The sequence below is a fragment of the Dendrobates tinctorius genome, unplaced genomic scaffold, assembly GCF_039654945.1.
Source record: "Dendrobates tinctorius isolate UK_male_01 unplaced genomic scaffold, ASM3965494v1 ptg000178l, whole genome shotgun sequence".
NCBI lineage: Eukaryota > Metazoa > Chordata > Amphibia > Anura > Dendrobatidae > Dendrobates > Dendrobates tinctorius.
Genome location: NW_027361845.1, coordinates 4,733,577 through 4,758,479, shown reverse-complemented (window position 1 = coordinate 4,758,479; position 24,903 = coordinate 4,733,577). Strand labels below are relative to the sequence as shown.

General features: G+C 49.8%; 1 protein-coding gene across 7 annotated transcripts in view; it reads right to left on the bottom strand.

The window, feature by feature from the left end:
- Positions 1–24,903, bottom strand: part of LOC141054360 (calpain-5-like) — a 58,444-nt gene that overhangs the window by 13,377 nt on the left and 20,164 nt on the right. For 4 of the 7 annotated variants that reach the window (XM_073551679.1, XM_073551683.1, XM_073551681.1 and 1 more), the window contains exon 15: positions 15,745–15,856. The exons of 1 other annotated variant lie outside the window; for it this stretch is intronic. The gene's annotated coding sequence lies outside the window, so the exon portion shown is untranslated. Of the gene's footprint in view, positions 1–14,946; positions 15,437–15,744; positions 15,857–17,524; positions 19,493–24,903 lie in introns of those variants that run through there. 2 more of the 7 variants (XM_073551682.1, XM_073551685.1) reach the window with 2 other exon arrangements.

Genomic DNA, 24,903 nt, shown 5'->3' with positions numbered 1-24,903 from the left:
CTCCAGCACTGACCTCCACCCGCAGAGCCGCACTCCACATAGAGAATAATGGAGCCTCCAGCACCGACCTCCACCCGCAGAGCCACACTCCACATAGAGAATAATGGAGCCTCCAGCACCGACCTCCACCCGCAGAGCCGCACTCCACATAGAGAATAATGGAGCCTCCGGCACCGACCTCCACCCGCAGAGCAGCACTCCACATAGAGAATAATGGAGCCTCCGCCACCGACCTCCACCCGCAGAGCCGCACTCCACATAGAGAATAATGGAGCCTCCAGCACCGACCTCCACCCGCAGAGCCGCACTCCACATAGAGAATAATGGAGCCTCCAGCACCGACCTCCACCCGCAGAGCCGCACTCCACATAGAGAATAATGGAGCCTCCAGCACCGACCTCCACCCGCAGAGCCGCACTCCACATAGAGAATAATGGAGCCTCCAGAACCGACCTCCACCCGCAGAGCCGCACTCCACATAGAGAATAATGGAGCCTCCAGCACTGACCTCCACCCGCAGAGCCGCACTCCACATAGAGAATAATGGAGCCTCCAGCTCCTACCTCCACCCGCAGAGCCGCACTCCACATAGAGAATAATGGGGCCTCCAGCACCGACCTCCACCCGCAGAGCCGCACTCCACATAGAGAATAATGGAGCCTCCAGCACCGACCTCCACCCGCAGAGCCGTACTCCACATAGAGAATAATGGGGCCTCCAGCACCGACCTCCACCCACAGAGCCACACTCCACATAGAGAATAATGGAGCCTCCAGCACTGACCTCCACCCGCAGAGCCGCACTCCACATACAGAATAATGGGGTCTCCAGCACCGACCTCCACCCGCAGAGCCACACTCCACATAGAGAATAATGGAGCCTCCAGCACCGACCTCCACCCGCAGAGCCGTACTCCACATAGAGAATAATGGGGCCTCCAGCACCGACCTCCACCCACAGAGCCACACTCCACATAGAGAATAATGGAGCCTCCAGCACTGACCTCCACCCGCAGAGCCGCACTCCACATACAGAATAATGGGGCCTCCAGCACCGACCTCCACCCGCAGAGCCGCACTCCACATAGAGAATAATGGGGCCTCCAGCACCGACCTCCACCCACAGAGCCACACTCCACATAGAGAATAATGGAGCCTCCAGCACTGACCTCCACCCGCAGAGCCGCACTCCACATACAGAATAATGGGGCCTCCAGCACCGACCTCCACCCGCAGAGCCACACTCCACATAGAGAACAATGGAGCCTCCAGCACCGACCTCCACCCGCAGAGCCGCACTCCACATAGAGAATAATGGAGCCTCCAGCACCGACCTCCACCCGCACTCCACATAGAGAATAATGGGGCCTCCAGCACCGACCTCCACCCGCAGAGCCGCACTCCACATAGAGAATAATGGAGCCTCCAGCACCGACCTCCACCCGCAGAGCCCCACTCCACATAGAGAATAATGGAGCCTCCAGCACGGACCTCCACCCGCAGAGCCCCACTCCACATAGAGAATAATGGAGCCTCCAGCACCGACCTCCACCCGCAGAGCCGCACTCCACATAGAGAATAATGGAGCCTCCTGCACTGACCTCCACCCGCAGAGCCGCACTCCACATAGAGAATAATGGAGCCTCCAGCACCGACCTCCACCCGCAGAGCCACACTCCACATAGAGAATAATGGAGCCTCCAGCACCGACCTCCACCCGCAGAGCCGCACTCCACATAGAGAATAATGGAGCCTCCAGCACCGACCTCCACCCGCAGAGCCGCACTCCACATAGAGAATAATGGAGCCTCCAGCACCGACCTCCACCCGCAGAGCCACACTCAACATAGAGAATAATGGGGCCTCCAGCACTGACCTCCACCCGCAGAGCCGCACTCCACATAGAGAATAATGGAGCCTCCAGCACTGACCTCCACCCGCAGAGCCGCACTCCACATAGAGAATAATGGGGCCTCCAGCACTGACCTCCACCCGCAGAGCCGCACTCCACATAGAGAATAATGGAGCCTCCAGCACTGACCTCCACCCGCAGAGCCACACTCCACATAGAGAATAATGGAGCCTCCAGCACCGACCTCCACCCGCAGAGCCGCACTCCACATAGAGAACAATGGGGCCTCCAGCACCGACCTCCACCCGCAGAGCCGCACTCCACATAGAGAATAATGGGGCCTCCAGCACCGACCTCCACCCGCAGAGCCGCACTCCACATAGAGAATAATGGAGCCTCCAGCACCGACCTCCACCCACAGAGCCACACTCAACATAGAGAATAATGGAGCCTCCAGCACCGACCTCCACCCGCAGAGCCACACTCCACATAGAGAATAATGGAGCCTCCAGCACTGACCTCCACCCGCAGAGCCGCACTCCACATAGAGAATAATGGAGCCTCCAGCTCCTACCTCCACCCGCAGAGCTGCACTCCACATAGAGAATAATGGAGCCTCCAGCACCGACCTCCACCCGCAGAGCCGCACTCCACATAGAGAATAATGGAGCCTCCAGCACCGACCTCCACCCGCAGAGCCACACTCCACATAGAGAATAATGGAGCCTCCAGCACCGACCTCCACCCGCAGAGCCCCACTCCACATAGAGAATAATGGAGCCTCCAGCACGGACCTCCACCCGCAGAGCCCCACTCCACATAGAGAATAATGGAGCCTCCAGCACCGACCTCCACCCGCAGAGCCGCACTCCACATAGAGAATAATGGAGCCTCCTGCACTGACCTCCACCCGCAGAGCCGCACTCCACATAGAGAATAATGGAGCCTCCAGCACCGACCTCCACCCGCAGAGCCACACTCCACATAGAGAATAATGGAGCCTCCAGCACCGACCTCCACCCGCAGAGCCGCACTCCACATAGAGAATAATGGAGCCTCCAGCACCGACCTCCACCCGCAGAGCCGCACTCCACATAGAGAATAATGGGGCCTCCAGCACCGACCTCCACCCACAGAGCCACACTCAACATAGAGAATAATGGAGCCTCCAGCACCGACCTCCACCCACAGAGCCGCACTCCACATAGAGAATAATGGGGCCTCCAGCACCGACCTCCACCCACAGAGCCGCACTCCACATAGAGAATAATGGAGCCTCTAGCACCGACCTCCACCCGCAGAGCCGCACTCCACATAGAGAATAATGGGGCCTCCAGCACCGACCTCCACCCGCAGAGCCGCACTCCACATAGAGAATAATGGAGCCTCCAGCACTGACCTCCACCCGCAGAGCCCCACTCCACATAGAGAATAATGGAGCCTCCAGCACCGACCTCCACCCGCAGAGCCGCACTCCACATAGAGAATAATGGAGCCTCCAGCACCGACCTCCACCCGCAGAGCCACACTCCACATAGAGAATAATGGAGCCTCCAGCACCGACCTCCACCCGCACTCCACATAGAGAATAATGGGGCCTCCAGCACCGACCACCCGCAGAGCCGCACTCCACATAGAGAATAATGGAGCCTCCAGCACCGACCTCCACCCGCAGAGCCACACTCCACATAGAGAATAATGGAGCCTCCGGCACCGACCTCCACCCGCAGAGCCGCACTCCACATAGAGAATAATGGAGCCTCCAGCACCGACCTCCACCCGCAGAGCCGCACTCCACATAGAGAATAATGGGGCCTCCAGCACCGACCTCCACCCGCACTCCACATAGAGAATAATGGAGCCTCCGGCACCGACCTCCACCCGCAGAGCCGCACTCCACATAGAGAATAATGGAGCCTCCAGCACCGACCTCCACCCGCAGAGCCGCACTCCACATAGAGAATAATGGAGCCTCCAGCACCGACCTCCACCCGCAGAGCCGCACTCCGCATAGAGAATAATGGAGCCTCCAGCACCGACCTCCACCCGCACTCCACATAGAGAATAATGGAGCCTCCGGCACCGACCTCAACCTGCAGAGCCGCACTCCACATAGAGAATAATGGAGCCTCCAGCACTGACCTCCACCCGCAGAGCCGCACTCCACATAGAGAATAATGGAGCCTCCAGCACCGACCTCCACATAGAGAATAATGGAGCCTCCGGCACCGACCTCCACCTGCAGAGCCGCACTCCACATAGAGAATAATGGAGCCTCCAGCACTGACCTCCACCCACAGAGCCGCACTCCACATAGAGAATAATGGGGCCTCCAGCACCGACCTCCACCCGCAGAGCCGCACTCCACATAGAGAATAATGGGGCCTCCAGCACCGACCTCCACCCGCAGAGCCGCACTCCACATAGAGAATAATGGAGCCTCCAGCACCGACCTCCACCCGCAGAGCCGCACTCCACATAGAGAATAATGGAGCCTCCAGCACCGACCTCCACCCGCAGAGCCGCACTCCACATAGAGAATAATGGAACCTCCAGCACCGACCTCCACCCGCAGAGCCGCACTCCACATAGAGAATAATGGGGCCTCCAGCACCTACCTCCACCCGCAGAGCCGCACTCCACATAGAGAATAATGGAGCCTCCGGCACCAACCTCCACCCGCAGAGCCACACTCCACATAGAGAATAATGGAGCCTCCGCACCGACCTCCACCCGCAGAGCCGCACTCCACATAGAGAATAATGGAGCCTCCAGCACCGACCTCCACCCGCAGAGCCACACTCCACATAGAGAATAATGGAGCCTCCGGCACCGACCTCCACCCGCAGAGCCGCACTCCACATAGAGAATAATGGAGCCTCCAGCACCGACCTCCACCCGCAGAGCCGCACTCCACATAGAGAATAATGGGGCCTCCGGCACCGACCTCCACCCGCAGAGCCGCACTCCACATAGAGAATAATGGAGCCTCCAGCACCAACCTCCACCCGCAGAGCCCCACTCCACATAGAGAATAATGGAGGCTCCAGCACCGACCTCCACCCGCAGAGCCGCACTCCACATAGAGAATAATGGAGCCTCCGGCACCGACCTCCACCCGCAGAGCCACACTCCACATAGAGAATAATGGGGCCTCCAGCACCGACCTCCACCCGCAGAGCCGCACTCCACATAGAGAATAATGGGGCCTCCAGCACCGACCTCCACCCGCAGAGCCGCACTCCACATAGAGAATAATGGAGCCTCCAGCACCGACCTCCACCCGCAGAGCCGCACTCCACATAGAGAATAATGGAGCCTCCAGCACCGACCTCCACCCGCAGAGCCGCACTCCACATAGAGAATAATGGAGCCTCCAGCACCGACCTCCACCCGCAGAGCCGCACTCCACATAGAGAATAATGGGGCCTCCAGCCCCGACCTCCACCAGCACTCCACATAGAGAATAATGGAGCCTCCAGCACCGACCTCCACCCGCAGAGCCGCACTCCACATAGAGAATAATGGAGCCTCCAGCACCGACCTCCACCCGCAGAGCCACACTCCACATAGAGAATAATGGAGCCTCCAGCACTGACCTCCACCCGCAGAGCCGCACTCCACATAGAGAATAATGGAGCCTCCAGCACCGACCTCCACCCGCAGAGCCGCACTCCACATAGAGAATAATGGGGCCTCCAGCACCGACCTCCACCCGCAGAGCCGCACTCCACATAGAGAATAATGGAGCCTCCAGCACTGACCTCCACCCGCAGAGCCCCACTCCACATAGAGAATAATGGAGCCTCCAGCACCGACCTCCACCCGCAGAGCCGCACTCCACATAGAGAATAATGGAGCCTCCAGCACCGACCTCCACCCGCAGAGCCACACTCCACATAGAGAATAATGGAGCCTCCAGCACCGACCTCCACCCGCACTCCACATAGAGAATAATGGGGCCTCCAGCACCGACCACCCGCAGAGCCGCACTCCACATAGAGAATAATGGAGCCTCCAGCACCGACCTCCACCCGCAGAGCCACACTCCACATAGAGAATAATGGAGCCTCCGGCACCGACCTCCACCCGCAGAGCCGCACTCCACATAGAGAATAATGGAGCCTCCAGCACCGACCTCCACCCGCAGAGCCGCACTCCACATAGAGAATAATGGGGCCTCCAGCACCGACCTCCACCCGCACTCCACATAGAGAATAATGGAGCCTCCGGCACCGACCTCCACCCGCAGAGCCGCACTCCACATAGAGAATAATGGAGCCTCCAGCACCGACCTCCACCCGCAGAGCCGCACTCCACATAGAGAATAATGGAGCCTCCAGCACCGACCTCCACCCGCAGAGCCGCACTCCGCATAGAGAATAATGGAGCCTCCAGCACCGACCTCCACCCGCACTCCACATAGAGAATAATGGAGCCTCCGGCACCGACCTCAACCTGCAGAGCCGCACTCCACATAGAGAATAATGGAGCCTCCAGCACTGACCTCCACCCGCAGAGCCGCACTCCACATAGAGAATAATGGGGCCTCCAGCACCGACCTCCACATAGAGAATAATGGAGCCTCCAGCACCGACCTCCACATAGAGAATAATGGAGCCTCCGGCACCGACCTCCACCTGCAGAGCCGCACTCCACATAGAGAATAATGGAGCCTCCAGCACTGACCTCCACCCACAGAGCCGCACTCCACATAGAGAATAATGGGGCCTCCAGCACCGACCTCCACCCGCAGAGCCGCACTCCACATAGAGAATAATGGGGCCTCCAGCACCGACCTCCACCCGCAGAGCCGCACTCCACATAGAGAATAATGGAGCCTCCAGCACCGACCTCCACCCGCAGAGCCGCACTCCACATAGAGAATAATGGAGCCTCCAGCACCGACCTCCACCCGCAGAGCCGCACTCCACATAGAGAATAATGGAACCTCCAGCACCGACCTCCACCCGCAGAGCCGCACTCCACATAGAGAATAATGGGGCCTCCAGCACCTACCTCCACCCGCAGAGCCGCACTCCACATAGAGAATAATGGAGCCTCCGGCACCAACCTCCACCCGCAGAGCCACACTCCACATAGAGAATAATGGAGCCTCCGCACCGACCTCCACCCGCAGAGCCGCACTCCACATAGAGAATAATGGAGCCTCCAGCACCGACCTCCACCCGCAGAGCCACACTCCACATAGAGAATAATGGAGCCTCCGGCACCGACCTCCACCCGCAGAGCCGCACTCCACATAGAGAATAATGGAGCCTCCAGCACCGACCTCCACCCGCAGAGCCGCACTCCACATAGAGAATAATGGGGCCTCCGGCACCGACCTCCACCCGCAGAGCCGCACTCCACATAGAGAATAATGGAGCCTCCAGCACCAACCTCCACCCGCAGAGCCCCACTCCACATAGAGAATAATGGAGGCTCCAGCACCGACCTCCACCCGCAGAGCCGCACTCCACATAGAGAATAATGGAGCCTCCGGCACCGACCTCCACCCGCAGAGCCACACTCCACATAGAGAATAATGGGGCCTCCAGCACCGACCTCCACCCGCAGAGCCGCACTCCACATAGAGAATAATGGGGCCTCCAGCACCGACCTCCACCCGCAGAGCCGCACTCCACATAGAGAATAATGGAGCCTCCAGCACCGACCTCCACCCGCAGAGCCGCACTCCACATAGAGAATAATGGAGCCTCCAGCACCGACCTCCACCCGCAGAGCCGCACTCCACATAGAGAATAATGGAGCCTCCAGCACCGACCTCCACCCGCAGAGCCGCACTCCACATAGAGAATAATGGGGCCTCCAGCCCCGACCTCCACCAGCACTCCACATAGAGAATAATGGAGCCTCCAGCACCGACCTCCACCCGCAGAGCCGCACTCCACATAGAGAATAATGGAGCCTCCAGCACCGACCTCCACCCGCAGAGCCACACTCCACATAGAGAATAATGGAGCCTCCAGCACTGACCTCCACCCGCAGAGCCGCACTCCACATAGAGAATAATGGAGCCTCCAGCACCGACCTCCACCCGCAGAGCCGCACTCCACATAGAGAATAATGGGGCCTCCAGCACCGACCTCCACCTGCAGAGCCACACTCCACATAGAGAATAATGGGGCCTCCAGCACCGACCTCCACCCGCAGAGCCGCACTCCACATAGAGAATAATGGAGCCTCCAGCACCGACCTCCACCTGCAGAGCCACACTCCACATAGAGAATAATGGAGCCTCCAGCACCGACCTCCACCCGCAGAGCCGCACTCCACATAGAGAATAATGGAGCCTCCAGCACCGACCTCCACCCGCACTCCACATAGAGAATAATGGAGCCTCCAGCACCGACCTCCACCCGCAGAGCCGCACTCCACATAGAGAATAATGGAGCCTCCAGAACCGACCTCCACCCGCAGAGCCACACTCCACATAGAGAATAATGGGGCCTCCAGCACCGACCTCCACCCGCAGAGCCGCACTCCACATAGAGAATAATGGAGCCTCCAGCACCGACCTCCACCCGCAGAGCCACACTCCACATAGAGAATAATGGAGCCTCCAGCACCGACCTCCACCCGCAGAGCCGCACTCCACATAGAGAATAATGGAGCCTCCAGCACCGACCTCCACCCGCAGAGCCGCACTCCACATAGAGAATAATGGAGCCTCCAGCACCGACCTCCACCCGCAGAGCCGCACTCCACATAGAGAATAATGGAGCCTCCAGCACCGACCTCCACCCGCAGAGCCACACTCCACATACAGAATAATGGGGCCTCCAGCACCGTCCTCCACCCGCAGAGCCACACTCCACATAGAGAATAATGGAGCCTCCAGCACCGACCTCCACCCGCAGAGCCCCACTCCACATAGAGAATAATGGAGCCTCCAGCACCGACCTCCACCCGCAGAGCCGCACTCCACATAGAGAATAATGGGGCCTCCAGCACCGACCTCCACCCGCAGAGCCCCACTCCACATAGAGAATAATGGAGCCTCCAGCACCGACCTCCACCCGCAGAGCCGCACTCCACATAGAGAATAATGGGGCCTCCAGCACCGACCTCCACCCGCAGAGCCGCACTCCACATAGAGAATAATGGAGCCTCCAGCACTGACCTCCACCCGCAGAGCCCCACTCCACATAGAGAATAATGGGGCCTCCAGCACCGACCTCCACCCGCAGAGCCGCACTCCACATAGAGAATAATGGAGCCTCCAGCACCGACCTCCACCCGCAGAGCCCCACTCCACATAGAGAATAATGGAGCCTCCAGCACCGACCTCCACCCGCAGAGCCGCACTCCACATAGAGAATAATGGAGCCTCCAGCACCGACCTCCACCCGCAGAGCCGCACTCCACATAGAGAATAATGGAGCCTCCTGCACTGACCTCCACCCGCAGAGCCCCACTCCACATAGAGAATAATGGAGCCTCCAGCACCGACCTCCACCCGCAGAGCCCCACTCCACATAGAGAATAATGGAGCCTCCAGCACCGACCTCCACCCGCAGAGCCGCACTCCACATACATGGCTGCTTTCAGTGCTGTGCGCACAGGACCTGTGATGAGGTCACAGGAGGGGAGGAGACAGGGGTCACATGATCGCAGGCCCTGACACCTTACCTCCTGTGATCTCATCACAAGCCTTTGCACGCTACCAGCAGCATCAGCGTTCACGCTACTTGTAGATGCTGCTGGTAGCAGAGCACATAATGCCGCCCCCACGGTCACTCACTTTTAGGTGGGGAGAAGATGGAGTGCCATTGCAGCAGCCAGCAGGAATGTGGTGGGGGCCCCCTTAGAAGCTCTTGTGGTGGGGGCCCTGGGGCTGAAGCCCCGCCTGCCCTGCCTATAATCCGGCCCTGGTACTACCCCTATTGTAAAACATGGCCTGTCCCCATATGAGATATTGTTTGGTACTAGGCCCCCAATTGTAAATTTCCAGCCTCAGCAGTTATCAGAAGAAACTGACCGTGTTGTTCAATATGTTATTCAGCTTAGTAAAAATCTTGCTAACACTTATGTTCTAGTTTTCTCTTCTTTTCCAGATTCAGCAGAAACCGACACCTGTCATAACCTGAAGCCTGGTGATTTGGTAGTCGTGAAGAGGCATGTCAGGAAGCACGGACTAGAACCCTTGTATGACGGTCCCTATGAAGTTCTCCTCATCACCCAACAAGCCAATAGCAAATAATGGGGGCATAATGTTTTGGTTTTCCGCATTTTTCATATTATTATTGGTAGAAGATAAAAGTTAAAGTTAGAAGATATTCAAAGATTCAGAGATTAATACGATAAAGATAATGATCGTACTAAGGACAGTTGGTGGTCAGACACCTTCTCCTTTCTCAATCCAGCCAATTGGTTTAAGGGAATTGGGGGCTGGATAGCTGGGATCTTACAAAGCTTGTTACACGTTGCTGCCTGTATCCTTGTATATGTGATACTAAAACTTGTTCTTTGGTGTATTTCTGTATGTATTTTGAAATTCTGCACTAAGACAGCTAATGATGATACCAAAGGCGTTGTTGCCCCTGCTCTTCTCTGCACCGATCTCAAAAGGCTACTTGATGAAGATGTTGAAGCCAAGCACATGGCTACCTCCAAAAGTTCCCCACCACCATCATCAAAAATTGTTATTTGTGAACTGCAGTATACAGGGGGGACGGGTGCGCCGCGACAGCCATGACTGGTAACACGGCATCAGTCATGTGAAGACCAGTACCCCTCAAGCTGTTAGCTTGGGATAGCACCTCTGATGCTGCATATGTGTTAAAAAAAATTTATGTAGGGGGGATGTGAAGGGTTAATACTAAAATCAGAGTTGAAGTTTCGTTTTATCCATTCTCTGTAAGGTTTCGTTTCAACGTTTTTGTTGTTGTAAGATAAATTTTTATAATTGGCATGGGCTGTCATGAAACCAGACTGTTCTCATCAAGTACAAAGATAAGGGGCTCGGGGGGGGGGGGGGTGTGCATTGCTCTGAATATGCCATTATACTACTTTCTACACTATCTAGGTACGGACATATATGTAGTTTCCGGTTTTCTCGCAATATTATTGGCTTATAAAGTGAAATGATGCTATTGGTACTTAAGAACCTTGCATAATTGAGCAAAAGATTATAAAAGATGTGACTAAAATAAAGGGGCTTAGTGATCTGCCTCGATCCTCCCATACTGAGACCCCTATCTCCGTGTGGTCATTTGAGTTGCTAGCAACACTGGAATAATTTGGAAATCACTGGCTCAACTGTGAAGGGTTAATTTAGCCCTCCCAAAATAGCTACCCTGACACCGTGACCGCTGAATCTGGAGGGCAGGGGACTGCAAGCTCACTGGCCACACTGAACACCTGAAGGCACGGCAGCAGATCAAGAGCCTTGGGCTGACAGTGAAAGGGACAGTGCCCATGATATAGACTCACACTGTCTGCCATACAGTTTAGAAACCATCAAGCAGGAGAGGACCGCAGCTTAGCTACAAGCAGCAGGGACCCAAAAAGAGAGCGCCGAAGGAAGGTCCCCAACCACACCTGGCAGGGTGGAACCCATGAATGCTTCCAGGCGAGCCGGACTCAATCCGTCATCTGTAATTGGTACCCCAGGTTACATCTACTTTCAAGTAAGAGGTAAAGAAAACTGCACCTCTCTGTGTCCTTCACTTATTCTCTGCACCCCAACGTTTCACCACCATCTGAACAATCAAATATATTTGCCCTGGGGCCCCGCTATACCCGTGGGGAGCTGAACAATCCTTGCTGTGTCACCATCAGCCCCAGTGGACCAAAACCGCAGCATCGACCACCCATTGCCGAACACCACTGTTGGCGTCACGATTAAAGACCATATAACTATCATATATTTTATGACACGGCCAGCACCTCGGAAACGGATCACGGCCCCGTGACCTCCCCCATAGAACTGTCCGGTCCGATTCCAGGTACCCCACAGCCCTCGTGGGTGTGTCATAAACACCAACGAATGACATCCCCAATGTGCTCGATGTTAGACAAGTCAAGAGACACTGCAGCCATGGGAGCTGGATTAGGCCATGTAGGCCATGTAGCTCCAGAAACATGTGGCCTGGGGTTTTCGTGTTGGGACACTTTGAAGAGTGGTTCCACTACTGATCCACTCTGTACGGCAAGTGAAATTGAATGTCACATACGAAGTCTGAGGTGTCACACAGAGTCTCCACAAACTACCAGGAGGTATTTGCACAACATTGCTCTACCAGCTAAACGCAAGGTGTCCATTCACCTCACGCCACCGATCTCACAGGCCATCATGGTGCAGAGCAAGATGGCATTGGCGGCTGGAATGGAGATCTGTCCTCTTTGATTGAGTCCTGCTTTTGTCTTAGAAGCAATTATAACTAGAGATGTGTCTGGAGACAACGTGGACAACGCCATGAAGAGACCTTCATGAGGTAACGTCACCTTGGTCATACTCTTGGGATTATGGTGTGGGGTCGTATACTGTATGATAGCCGGTCCCCAAAAACTAACAGCTTTGTGTTATATTGAGATAAAGGTGGAGCCATTTACCTTCACCACAAGACCAGGCTACATGTTGCTTGAGCTACTGTAAGCAGCCAGCGTGACCTAAACCAGCTCCCATGGCTCTGGATTTATCTCCCATCGAGCACATGATTGGAATACAAGTCTAGAAGGATACAACTTATTTGCTAGAAACAGACTTGATAAACGAGGAGGAGGTGTCTCATTGTATGTTAGAAACGCGTATATCTGCACAGAGATTGAAGCTTCAGAGACTGGGAGTTCTGTGGAAACTGTTTGGGTAAGAATACAAGGACAGAACAATGGAAAGGACACCATTGTAGGCATTTACTACAGGCCGCCTCTGCAAGCTGAAGATATGGATGAACTCTTTATGCATCAAATGGCCGAGTTCTCCAAAAAATATGACACAGTGGTCATGGGAGATTTCAACTATCCTGACATTTGTTGGGAATCTCTTTCAGGCAAAACTAACAGGTCAAGGAAATTCTTATCCTCTCTTGTTGACAACTTTATCTTCCAAAAGGTAGGGGAGAAAACAAGGGGATCTGCTACCTTGGCTCTAATCCTTAAAAACAGGGAGGAAATGGTTGAGGAGGTAAAAGTGGCTGGGACCCTAGGAGGTAGCGCCCATGCTATTTTAGAATTTTGGATAACTAGAGGAGGAAGACCTGTGAAGACTCAGACGTCAAGGTTATATTTCAGAAAGGCAGATTTTAAGGGAATCAGAAAGAGAATTGGAGGGATCCAATGGCTGGATATCCTTAAGGACAAAAATGTCCAGGAAGGATGGGAAATCTTGAAAAATGAGATTCTCAAAGCACAATTGTTAACAATTCCAAAAATAGGGAAGAATAGGAAACATTTAAGGAAACCAGGATGGATGAACACAGAACTTTAGCACATTCTAAAAAGGAATAAAGGAATGTTTATAAAATGGAAAGAGGGAGGCATATGTAAAGAAGAATATAATGCTGTCTGCAGAACCTGCAGGGCACAAATCAGATTATCTAAAGCTGACAATGAATTAAGGCTTGCAAGAGACATCAAAAGCAATAATAAAGAATTTTGGGGATATGTCAAAAGTAAAAGAAAAGTGAAAGATGCTATGGGATTTTTACAGAATGAAAATTATGAAATGTAAAGACAGGATGTTGAGAAGGCCGAAATTTTAAATTCCTATTTTGCATCTGTTTTCTCTCAGAAAGGAAATGTAACATCAACTGTTCTTCACTGTCCTATTAAAGGAATATAAGAATCCAGGATATCTATAAACAGAAAGATAGTGAGGAAACACTTAGCTAACCTAAATGAATTCAAGTCTCCGGGTCCAGATGAATTACACCCCAGAGTACTGAAGGAGATAGCAGAAGAAATTTTTGAACTCCTCTCCATAATCTTTGAAAATTCTTGGAGAACAGGAGAAGTCCCAGAAGACTGGAGAAGAGCAAATGTTCCCTTCAAAAAGGGGAAGAAGGTGGACCCAGGCAACTATAGGCCGGTGAGTCTGACTTCTATACCAGGAAAGATCTTTAAACAAATTATTAAACAACATGTATATAAGTACCTGGATAAGAATGAAGTGATTAAACAGCGTCATCATGGGTTTGTAGCTAATAAGTCACGTCAGACTAACTTAATTTCCTTCTATGACAGAATCATTGATTGGGTGGATCAGGAAAATGCTGTAGATATAGTATATCTTGACTTCAGCAAAGCATTTGACAAAGTATCTCACACAATCCTTATTGAAAAAATGACTAAGTATGGAATGGACAAGGCAACTGTTAGGTGGATTCACAACTGGCTTAGTGATCGGACCCAAAGAGTGGTCGTAAATGGCTGCACATCCAGTTGGAAGAATGTCTCCAGTGGGGTACCACAGGGCTCTGTCCTGGGCCCTGTATTGTTCAACATCTTTATCAACGATTTAGATGAAGGAATTGAGGGTAAGCTAATTAAATTTGATGATGACTCAAAGCTAGGAGGGATAGCTAACACTAGAGAAGAGAGAGAGAAGATTCAAAAAGATATAAATAAACTGGAGCAGTGGGTAACAACTAGCAGACTGTTTTTTAACAGGACAAAATGCAAAGTACTACATCTGGGCAATAAAAATGAAAAAAGCAGATATAGAATGGGAGGAATAGGGCTAAGCAACAGCACATCTGAAAAAGACTGAATATGTGAATAATAGATCACAGACTGAATGAGTCAACAGTGTAATGCAGCAGCAAAAAAGGCAAATGCAATTCTAGGATGTATTAACAGAAGCATACAGTCTAGATTACGTGAAGTCATTATTGCCCTCTACTCCTCTTTGGTCAGACCTCATCTGGAATATTGTGTCCAGTTTTGGGCACCACATTTTAAAAAAGACATCAACAAACTGGAGCAAGTTCAGAAAAGAGCGACCAGAATGGTGACCGGTCTGCAAACCCTGTCTTATGAGGAAAGGTTGCAGGATTTGGGAATGTTTAGCTTGCAGAAGAGAAGACTGAGAGGAGACTTATTAGCTGTCTACAAATATCTGAAGGGCTGTCACATTGCAGAAGGATCAACTTTATTCTCATTTGCACAAGGAAAGACTAGAAGCAATGGGATGAAACTGAATGGGAGGAGACACAGATTAGATATTAGAAAAAACTTTTTGACAGTTAGAGTGATCAATGAGTGGAACAGGCTGCCACGAGAAGTGGTGAGTTCTCCTTCAATGGAAGTATTCAAACAGAGGCTGGACAGACATCTGACTGGGATGATTTAGCGAATCCTGCTTTGAGCAGGGGGTTGGAACAGATGGCCCAGGAGGTCCCTTCCAACTCTACGATTCTATGATTTACATCGGGGACATCATTAGTCATCAAATTGAGATGTTCTGAAAATGTTGACTCCATTTTTCCACCATTTGTAGATCAGTAACGTCTCCATCCAGTGATTTTTGTGACTTTTACTTCTTGGTGTTGTGATTTCAATGTCCATACAGAAAGTCCATCCCCATCGTCAAGCTGCTGAAACTCTATTCAGCCATTTACTGGTAAAAATAATACAATACATATATGTCTTAGACCCTGACACTAAAGAATTCTTATATTTATAAAACAACAAAAATGCAAAAATAATGATCCTATTTTTCGCCAAGAGGAGCATTATAGAAAAACAACGGCCAGATATGGCCCCTTGATATACTGATGTGGCGTTGGCTCATGAATGCTTTCTCCTAGCAGCTTATAATTGAGGTCAGACAGTATATGTCTTCATTTACCACAAACCACAACCCTTCAATAATAAAAAAAAAAAGAAGAAAAGTCAGAAACCGTGAGTAGCATCACAAGATCTTACCGGGAAACCTTCCTTATCAAGCAGATATGACAAATGAGGACAAGAGAACCGAGAGCAAAAAATCCTCCGACCAATAATGTTCCCAGTATGGCATACCAGAACTTGTTCACATCTGGGGAATAAATAAGAAATGAGCTTGACCAATTATATAGCAAAATATACAAACCGCTACATATACAGTATACAGTGGGGCAAAAAAGTATTTAGTCAGTCAGCAATAGTGCAAGTTCCATCACTTAAAAAGATGAGAGGCGTCTGTAATTTACATCATAGGTAGACCTCAACTATGGGAGACAAACTGAGAAAAAAAAATCCAGAAAATCACATTGTCTGGTTTTTTTTCATTTTATTTGCATATTATGGTGGAAAATAAGTATTTGGTCAGAAACAAGCAATCAAGATTTCTGGCTCTCACAGACCTGTAACTTCTTCTTTAAGAGTCTCCTCTTTCCTCCACTCATTACCTGTAGTAATGGCACCTGTTTAAACTTATTATCAGTATAAAAAGACACCTGTGCACACCCTCAAACAGTCTGACTCCAAACTCCACTATGGTGAAGACCAAAGAGCTGTCAAAGGACACCAGAAACAAAATTGTAGCCCTGCACCAGGCTGGGAAGACTGAATCTGCAATAGCCAACCAGCTTGGAGTGAAGAAATCAACTGTGGGAGCAATAATTAGAAAATGGAAGACATACAAGACCACTGATAATCTCCCTCGATCTGGTGCTCCACGCAAAATCCCACCCCGTGGGGTCAGAATGATCACAAGAACGGTGAGCAAAAATCCCAGAACCACGCGGGGGGACCTAGTGAATGAACTGCAGAGAGCTGGGACCAATGTAACAAGGCCTACCATAAGTAACACACTACGCCACCATGGACTCAGATCCTGCAGTGCCAGACGTGTCCCACTGCTTAAGCCTGTACATGTCCGGGCCCGTCTGAAGTTTGCTAGAGAGCATTTGGATGATCCAGAGGAGTTTTGGGAGAATGTCCTATGGTCTGATGAAACCAAACTGGAACTGTTTGGTAGAAACACAACTTGTCGTGTTTGGAGGAAAAAGAACACTGAGTTGCATCCATCAAACACCATACCTACTTAAAAGCATGGTGGTGGAAACATCATGCTTTGGGGCTGTTTCTCTGCAAAGGGGCCAGGATGACTGATCCGGGTACATGAAAGAATGAATGGGGCCATGTATCGTGAGATTTTGAGTGCAAACCTCCTTCCATCAGCAAGGGCATTGAAGATGAAACGTGGCTGGGTCTTTCAACATGACAATGATCCAAAGCACACCGCCAGGGCAACGAAGGAGTGGCTTCGTAAGAAGCATTTCAAGGTCCTGGAGTGGCCTAGCCAGTCTCCAGATCTCAACCCTATAGAAAACCTTTGGAGGGAGTTGAAAGTCCGTGTTGCCAAGCGAAAAGCCAAAAACATCACTGCTCTAGAGGAGATCTGCATGGAGGAATGGGCCAACATACCAACAACAGTGTGTGGCAACCTTGTGAAGACTTACAGAAAACGTTTGACCTCTGTCATTGCCAACAAAGGATATATCACAAAGTATTGAGATGAAATTTTGTTTCTGACCAAATACTTATTTTCCACCATAATATGCAAATAAAATGAAAAACAAACAGACAATGTGATTTTCTGGATTTTTTTTTCTCAGTTTGTCTCTCATAGTTGAGGTCTACCTATGATGTAAATTACAGACGCCTCTCATCTTTTTAAGTGCTGGAACTTGCACTATTGCTGACTGACTAAATACTTTTTTGCCCCACTGTATATGTGTGGAAAGCTATAGTCATACATAGGAGCAGTATTATAGTAGTTATATTTTTGTACATAGGGGCAGTATTATAGTAGTTATATTCTTGTACATATGGGGCAGTATTATAGTAGTTATATTCTTGTACATAGGGGGCAGTATTATAGTAGTTATATTCTTGTACATAGGGGCAGTATTATAGTAGTTATATTCTAGTACATAGGGGGCAGTATTATAGTAGCTATATTCTTGTACATAGGGGCAGTATTATAGTAGTTATATTCTTGTTCATAGGAGCAGCATGATAGTAGTTATATTCTTGTATATAGGGGCTGTATGATAGTAGTTATATTCTTGTACATAGGGGCAGCATTATAGTAGTTATATTCTTGTACATAAGGCAGTATTGTAGTAGTTATATTCTTGTATATAGAGGCTGTATGATAGTAGTTATATTCTTGTATATAGGGAGCAGTATTATAGTAGTTATATTCTTGTACATAAGGCAGTATTGTAGTAGTTATATTCTTGTACATAGGAGCAGTACTATAGTAGTTATATTCTTGTACATAGGGGCAGTATTATAGTAGTTATATTCTTGTTCATAGGAGCAGTATTATAGTAGTTATATTCTTGAACATAGGGGCAGTATTATAGTGGTTATATTCTTGCACATAGGGGCACTATTATAGTAGTTATAGTCTTGCACATAGGAGCAGTACTATAGTAGTTATATTCTTGTACATAGGGGCAGTATTAAAGTAGATATATTCTTGTACATAGGAGCAGTATTATAGTAGTTATATTCTTGTACATAGGGGCAGTATTATAGTAGTTATATTCTTGTACATAGGAGCAGTAGTATAGTAGTTATATTCTTGTACATAGGGGCAGTATTATAGTAGATATATTCTTGTACATAGGAGCAGTATTATAGTAGATATATTCTTGTACATAGGAGCAGTATTATAGTAGATATATTCTTGTACATAGGAGCAGTATTATAGTAGTTATAGTCTTGTACATAGGAGCAGTGTTATATTCTTGTACATAGGGGCAGTATTATAGTAGTCATATTCTTGTACATAGGGGGCAGTATTATAGTAGCTATAATCTTGTACATAGGGGCAGTATTATAGTAGCTATATTCTTGCACATAGGGGCAGTATTATAGTAGTTACATTCTTGTACATACGGGCAGTTGTTATGAAATGGTCGCCGAGGAGGAAAAAAAACAACAGAAGCTAAGTGTCAGAAAACCAGAGCGGTTGGTAACTATGCAGACTCCAGATCCCTGATCCTAACCACGCAACTAGCAGCAGTCGTGGAGCGTTCCTACGATGGTCCTAGACGCCTCGTCACAACCGGAGAGCTAAATAAGCCTAAAGCAGGAAAAGAGGAAAACTGCCCCAGAGCGACCCCAAAGGGAAGACAGCCCCCCCACATGTATTGACGGTGAAACAAGATGAAAACACAAACAAAGGCAGGAAAATAGGCTGAGCAAACGATGGGGCCAAACTAACTAGAAAGGACAGGAAAGGAAAGATACTGTCTGCAATCTGCCAAAAACCCTACCAAAAATAATGTCCAACACATCTGATAGCAAAATTAACCCTGAAGTCACTAGACTTCTCCCAATATATCAGCACTCTGAAATATTCTGAGACAGAGCAAAAAGAGGCCAATCTAATAAGGGACAAAAAAAGGCAAATTGGCAAATACAGATAAATAAGAGTGGAATTTCAGCACAGCCCAGCCGGGCTGGCTGACCACACAAAAACTGAGCTGACCAACAAGAGCAAATGTGAACATTAGCAAAAACAAACTTAACTTGAGAAGACTGGAACAGAGCTGAGTCCAAGACCTGAGAAGCAAACTGAATCACCAGCACCAGGATAGGGCGTCGGCTGTCTAATATCCAGTCTGATACTCCCGAGATCCAATCGTTATCCTCCTCATCAGGTGGCAGATCACTACCAATTAAACCAACCTCCTGTCACCACCAGAGGGAGAACGGGAAAACTCTTAACTGGTGGAGCAGAAAATGAGCTGATAACAGGGGACGCCGAAGCGCTGCGAGTTCCAAAGTGGAACTGAGAAAGCGGGATATACATAAATCCCCGCAGTTCTTGGAAGGTTGCTTGCAGTAGTGGGGCAACCAAAATACCCCCCTGCAATAAATTGTTAGAGCAAGATTAGCTTGCTGTGTTTTTGCCACATGGTGCCAGTGGTGGGATAACTAAGATAAGCCCCCACTGTGCCTGTGATAGCCGTATGCCGGCAGTGCGTCACGTCCCGCCGTCCGCTGACAAACCCGTGTCGGTGGTGGGATCGTGACCTATTGGTGGCACAGGGTCCGCTGTCCGTCACAATTTGGTGGCAGCGGCCCGCCCGATCCTCACAACATAGGAGCAGTATTATAGTAGTTACATTCTTGTACATAGGGGACAGTATTATAGTAGTTATATTCTTGTATATAGTTGTATATAGGAGCAGTATTGTCACGGGGTCCTTCTCCGATACCACACAATCAACAGCGCGAGGGAAGGGTGAACAATCCCAAGACCTTTATTACAGGCAAAATTAGAAGGTCCATTAACAATCCACCACACTGAGGATACAATAGTCCAGAACAAGAATGTAGTCCAGTAACAGGATAAAATGTCCAGGGAGACGAGATTCCAAAACTCTAGCACTAGAGGATAAAATGGGTCCTTCTCTCTGAAGAGCAGTCTTTACATGATCCTCACTACACAGGAACTGACTTGACAAGCTCCTGTCGTCCCCACCCCCTTCCTTGTGTCCAGGGGTAGTAAATATACACAAAATGATATCCACATAGCCTATCACACCTTCACAACCATTATAGTAGTTATATTCTTGCACATAGGGGGCAGTATTATAGTAGTTATATTCTTTTAAATAGGGGCAGTATTATAGTAGTTATATTCTTGTACATGGGGACAGAATTATAGTAGTTATATTCTTGTACATAGGTGTAGTATTATAGTAGTTATATTCTTGCACATAGGAGCAGTATTATAGTAGTTATATTCTTGTACATAGGGGGCAGTATTATAGTAGTAATATTCTTGCACATAGGGGGCAGTATTATAGTAGTTATATTCTTGTAAATAGGGGCAGTGTTATAGTAGTTATATTCTTGTAAATGGGGGCAGTATTATAGTAGTTATATTCTTGTACATAGGAGCAGTATTATAGTAGTTATATTCTTGTACATAGGGACAGTATTATAGTAGTTATCTTCTTGTGCATGGACAGTATTATAGTAGTTATATTCTTGTATATAGGTGCAGTATTATAGTAGTTATATCCTTGTACATAGGGGGCAGTATTATAGTAGTTATATTCTTGCACATAGGGGCAGTATTATAGTAGTTATATTCTTGTACATGGGGGCAGTATTATAGTAGCTATATTCTTGTACATAGGGGCAGTATTAAGGGTAGTTATATTCTTGTAAATAGGGGCAGTATTATAGTATTTATATTCTTGTACATAGGGACAGAATTATAGTAGTAATATTCTTGTACACAGGTGCAGTATTATAGTAGTTATATTCTTGTACATAGGAGCAGTATTATAGTAGTTATATTCTTGCACATACGGGGCAGTATTATAGTAGTTATATTCTTGTAAATAGGGGTGTGATGGTGTGGATATCATTTTCTGTATAATTCTATTTCACTTATTTTCATAATGTTTTTCTTGTACGTCTATAGCCTGACTGTATCTGTCTCTTGATGACCCCCTGTAGTTCTTTAATCCCCAAGGCTCCTTTGTTCTCCTCTGGGAGGCCTGGAAACCGCCCCAACCTGTTTGACTACCCCTGGACACAAGGAAGGGGGTGGGGAGGACAGGAGCTGGTCAAGTCAGTTCCTGTGTGGAGAGGATTGTGTAAAGACTGCACTTCGGAGAGAAGGACCCATTTTATCCTCTGGTGCTAGAGTTTTGGACTCTCATCTCCCTGGACATTTTATCCTGTTACTGGACTACATTCTCGTTCTGGACAGGAAGCAATGGAGCTTGAAAAAGGGAGTAACGCAATGTGGAGTGTAACCCCAACGATCCGGGAGCCTGTACGGATCACCAGGACAGAGTTTAAGCCATTTGATGAGGCTTCCGGAAATGTGGAGGGGTTCTTCAAAGACTTTGAGCAGCAGTGTGCTGTGATGGAGGTGCCCCACTCTAGCTGGATGCGTTTGTTAGTGGGGCTCCTGAACGGAAGCATGGCGGAGGCTTACCGAACCATTGACGCACTGCGGAATCGGGATTATAACATTGTAAAGCGGACTCTCCTGGATTACCATGCTATCACCCCAGACTCATATAGGGCCAAGTTCCAAGACCTCCCATGCACCACAGGGGGATTGTTTAGGATGTATGCACATAAGATGTCCCAGGCATGTCGGAGATGGCTGGAAGCAGAAAACGCCTTTACTGTGGAAGATGTTATACAGGCGTTCCTTAAAGAACAATTTCTGGCCAAGTGCCCCACCTAGGTACGGGAATGGGTCCAGGAGCGCACGCCGTGTACCGTGGATAGAGCTGCAGCCCTGGCCAATGAAGCCCTTACTATCCGGTCGTAATGGAGGAGGCTTCTGGACAATGAACCACGGCCTGCTCCCGCGCCCCGTCCCCCTCCAATTATATCTGCCCTTCCACCTGGTCACAAGCCGATGGCAATCACACCTCACAATCCTAGGCCCCAACAGTTCCGACCACGACCTGGGGGTATCACAGAGAGGAGGTGTTATGGGTGTGGGCAGCCTGGACATTTGCAGTCTGGCTGTCCCTCCAGGATTCGGAGGGAGCCCCACGCAGCCCCACCTCATCCAGTGCATCTTGTGCACTCCACCCAGCCTGAGGAAGAGCTACCACCACCCCCACCAGAGTGGACCACCGACCACGGCACCATAGATACTCCTCCTGGAGTGTACGGACTCCGGCCTCTTTCCTTTAGCTACTCAGAACAACGGCAACGCCATCTGCAGAATGTCTTAATTGATGGATACAAAGTGTCAGGATTTAGAGACACGGGGGCATTCTTGACTATCGCTGACCCTCGTGTGGTTCGACCCGAGGCAATTTACCAGGGTCTGGGAATTCCCATTGTCCTGGCGGGGGGTGCCCGCAAATATATACAGCGAGCTTCTGTGCGTTTGGATTATGGTTGTGGAGAAAAACTGTGTTGAATTGGAGATATGGGAGGACTTCCTGCAGATATCCTCCTTGGTAACGAAATTGGGGAGTTACAGTGCCAATTTGTGGGAGCAGTTACCCGACTACAGGCCTTTCAAGCACTACATCATCCGGACCTCACCAGGGAGCAACCACCACGAACCGCATCAGAGTCGGTAAGCAATACGTTCGCTACTACTACATTGGGAGAGTCTTGGGACAGAGAGGAGTTTAGGAGAGAAATAGAGGGTGACACTACCTTAGCAGCCCTTAGGCGAAAGGCAGAAACTGGGCACATGGGAGATAATGTGGATGGCTTCACTTGAGAAAACGGACTGTATTATTATGTAACAAAGGGCAGTGACCAGGGCAACCCTGACGTAAGGACCAGGCAACTCATTGTCCCTCAGAAGTAGAGGGCACAGCTACTCCAACTGGCCCATGACATCCCTTTGGCTGGGCATCAAGGGAGAAAAAGGACTTAAAAGAGACTCACCCAAAGTTTTTACTGGCCTGGCGTCTCGCAGTCGGTAGCCCATTATTGCCGCACCTGCGATGTGTGCCAGCGAATGCGGCATCCAAGGGCTCGACATAAGGTACCCCTGCAATCCCTGCCCATAATTGAGGAACCATTTCAACGTGTAGCTGTCGACATCATAGGTCCTCTGGCCCACCCTAGCCGGTCGGGGAAAAAATATATCCTGACCGTGGTGGACTATGCCACTAGGTATCCTGAAGCTGTGGCCATGTCCAGTATTACAGCAGTAAAGGTAGCTGAGGCCCTTGTTACCATCTTTACCTGGGTAGGGTTTCCTAGTGAAATATTATCGGATCAAGGCACTCAGTTCATGTCAGATCTGGTCCAGTCCCTATGGCATACCTGTGGTGTTCGAGCCATTCGCACCACCCCATACCACCCGCAGACCAACGGACTATGTGAACGCTTTAATGGAACCATAAAAAATATGCTGAGGGCTTTTGTTGACGTTGAAAGACTGGGAAAAGTACCTGCCACATCTCCTCTTCGCCTATCGGGAGGTTCCCCCAAGAGTCCACAGGGTTCTCTCCCTTCGAACTACTGTTTAGCCGGAAGGTCCATGGGCCTCTCACTCTTCTTAAAGAACATTTGGAGGGAGACATCTCAGATACCGGAATGCCCATCGTTCCCTATGTTCTAGAGCTCAGAGACCGTCTCGCCCAGCTAGCTACCTTTGCTAAAGAACATCAGCGAATGGCCCAGTCCAGACAAAAAACCTGGTATGAACGTAATGCCAGGACCCGGGAATTTATGGAAGGACAGCAAGTGCTCATGATTACTGCTTCCCCTGCCAACAAGCTTCAAGCAGTGTGGGAAGGCCCTTATCAGGTTGTTAAGAAAATTAATGACGCTAACTATGTTATTGCCCTGGACTCTAGTGGTCGACGACAGAAAACCGTCCACATTAACATGCTGAAAGACTACCACGATCGATCTCTGCCTGTTCGAGCTGTCTGCCACCCCCCTAGTGATACCGCCGCCGCCGAGTATCTCCTCGATCTCCTCCAGGTTGCCCAAGCGGGAGGATCACTGGAAAAAGTGCGCCTGGGCTACCATTTATCGGATATGCAAAAGGACAATATTGTCGCCGTACTAAAGCCGAGGGCTGCTGCTTTCTCCTCAAAGCCAGGGAAGACTACTCTCACCAGCCACCATGTGGAAACCCCCGGACAACACCCCATCCAGCAGGCTGCCTACCGGGTTCCAGAGGCTGTTCAAGGCATGATAAAGAACGAACTGGAGGAGATGAAACGACTGGGAGTTATTCAGCCATCTCACAGTTCTTGGGCCTCTCCTGTTGTCCTGGTCCCCAAGAAGGATGGTACAACACGATTCTGCGTTGATTACAGACGATTAAATGATGCCACCAAGAGTGATGCTTATCCCATGCCCAGGATTGATGATCTATTGGATCGTCTGGCCAGTGCCCAATTTGTGACCATGTTAGACTTGAGCAAGGGGTACTGGCAGATACCCCTAACGGAGGACGCTCTGGAGCGCTCGGCCTTCATTACTCCATTTGGGCTTTTTGAGTTCCTGGGAATGCCCTTTAGGATGAAAACTGCCCCCGCTACTTTCCAGAGACTGGTAGATCGACTGTTACAACAATGTCAGGACTTTGCCTGTTCTTACTTAGACGGCATT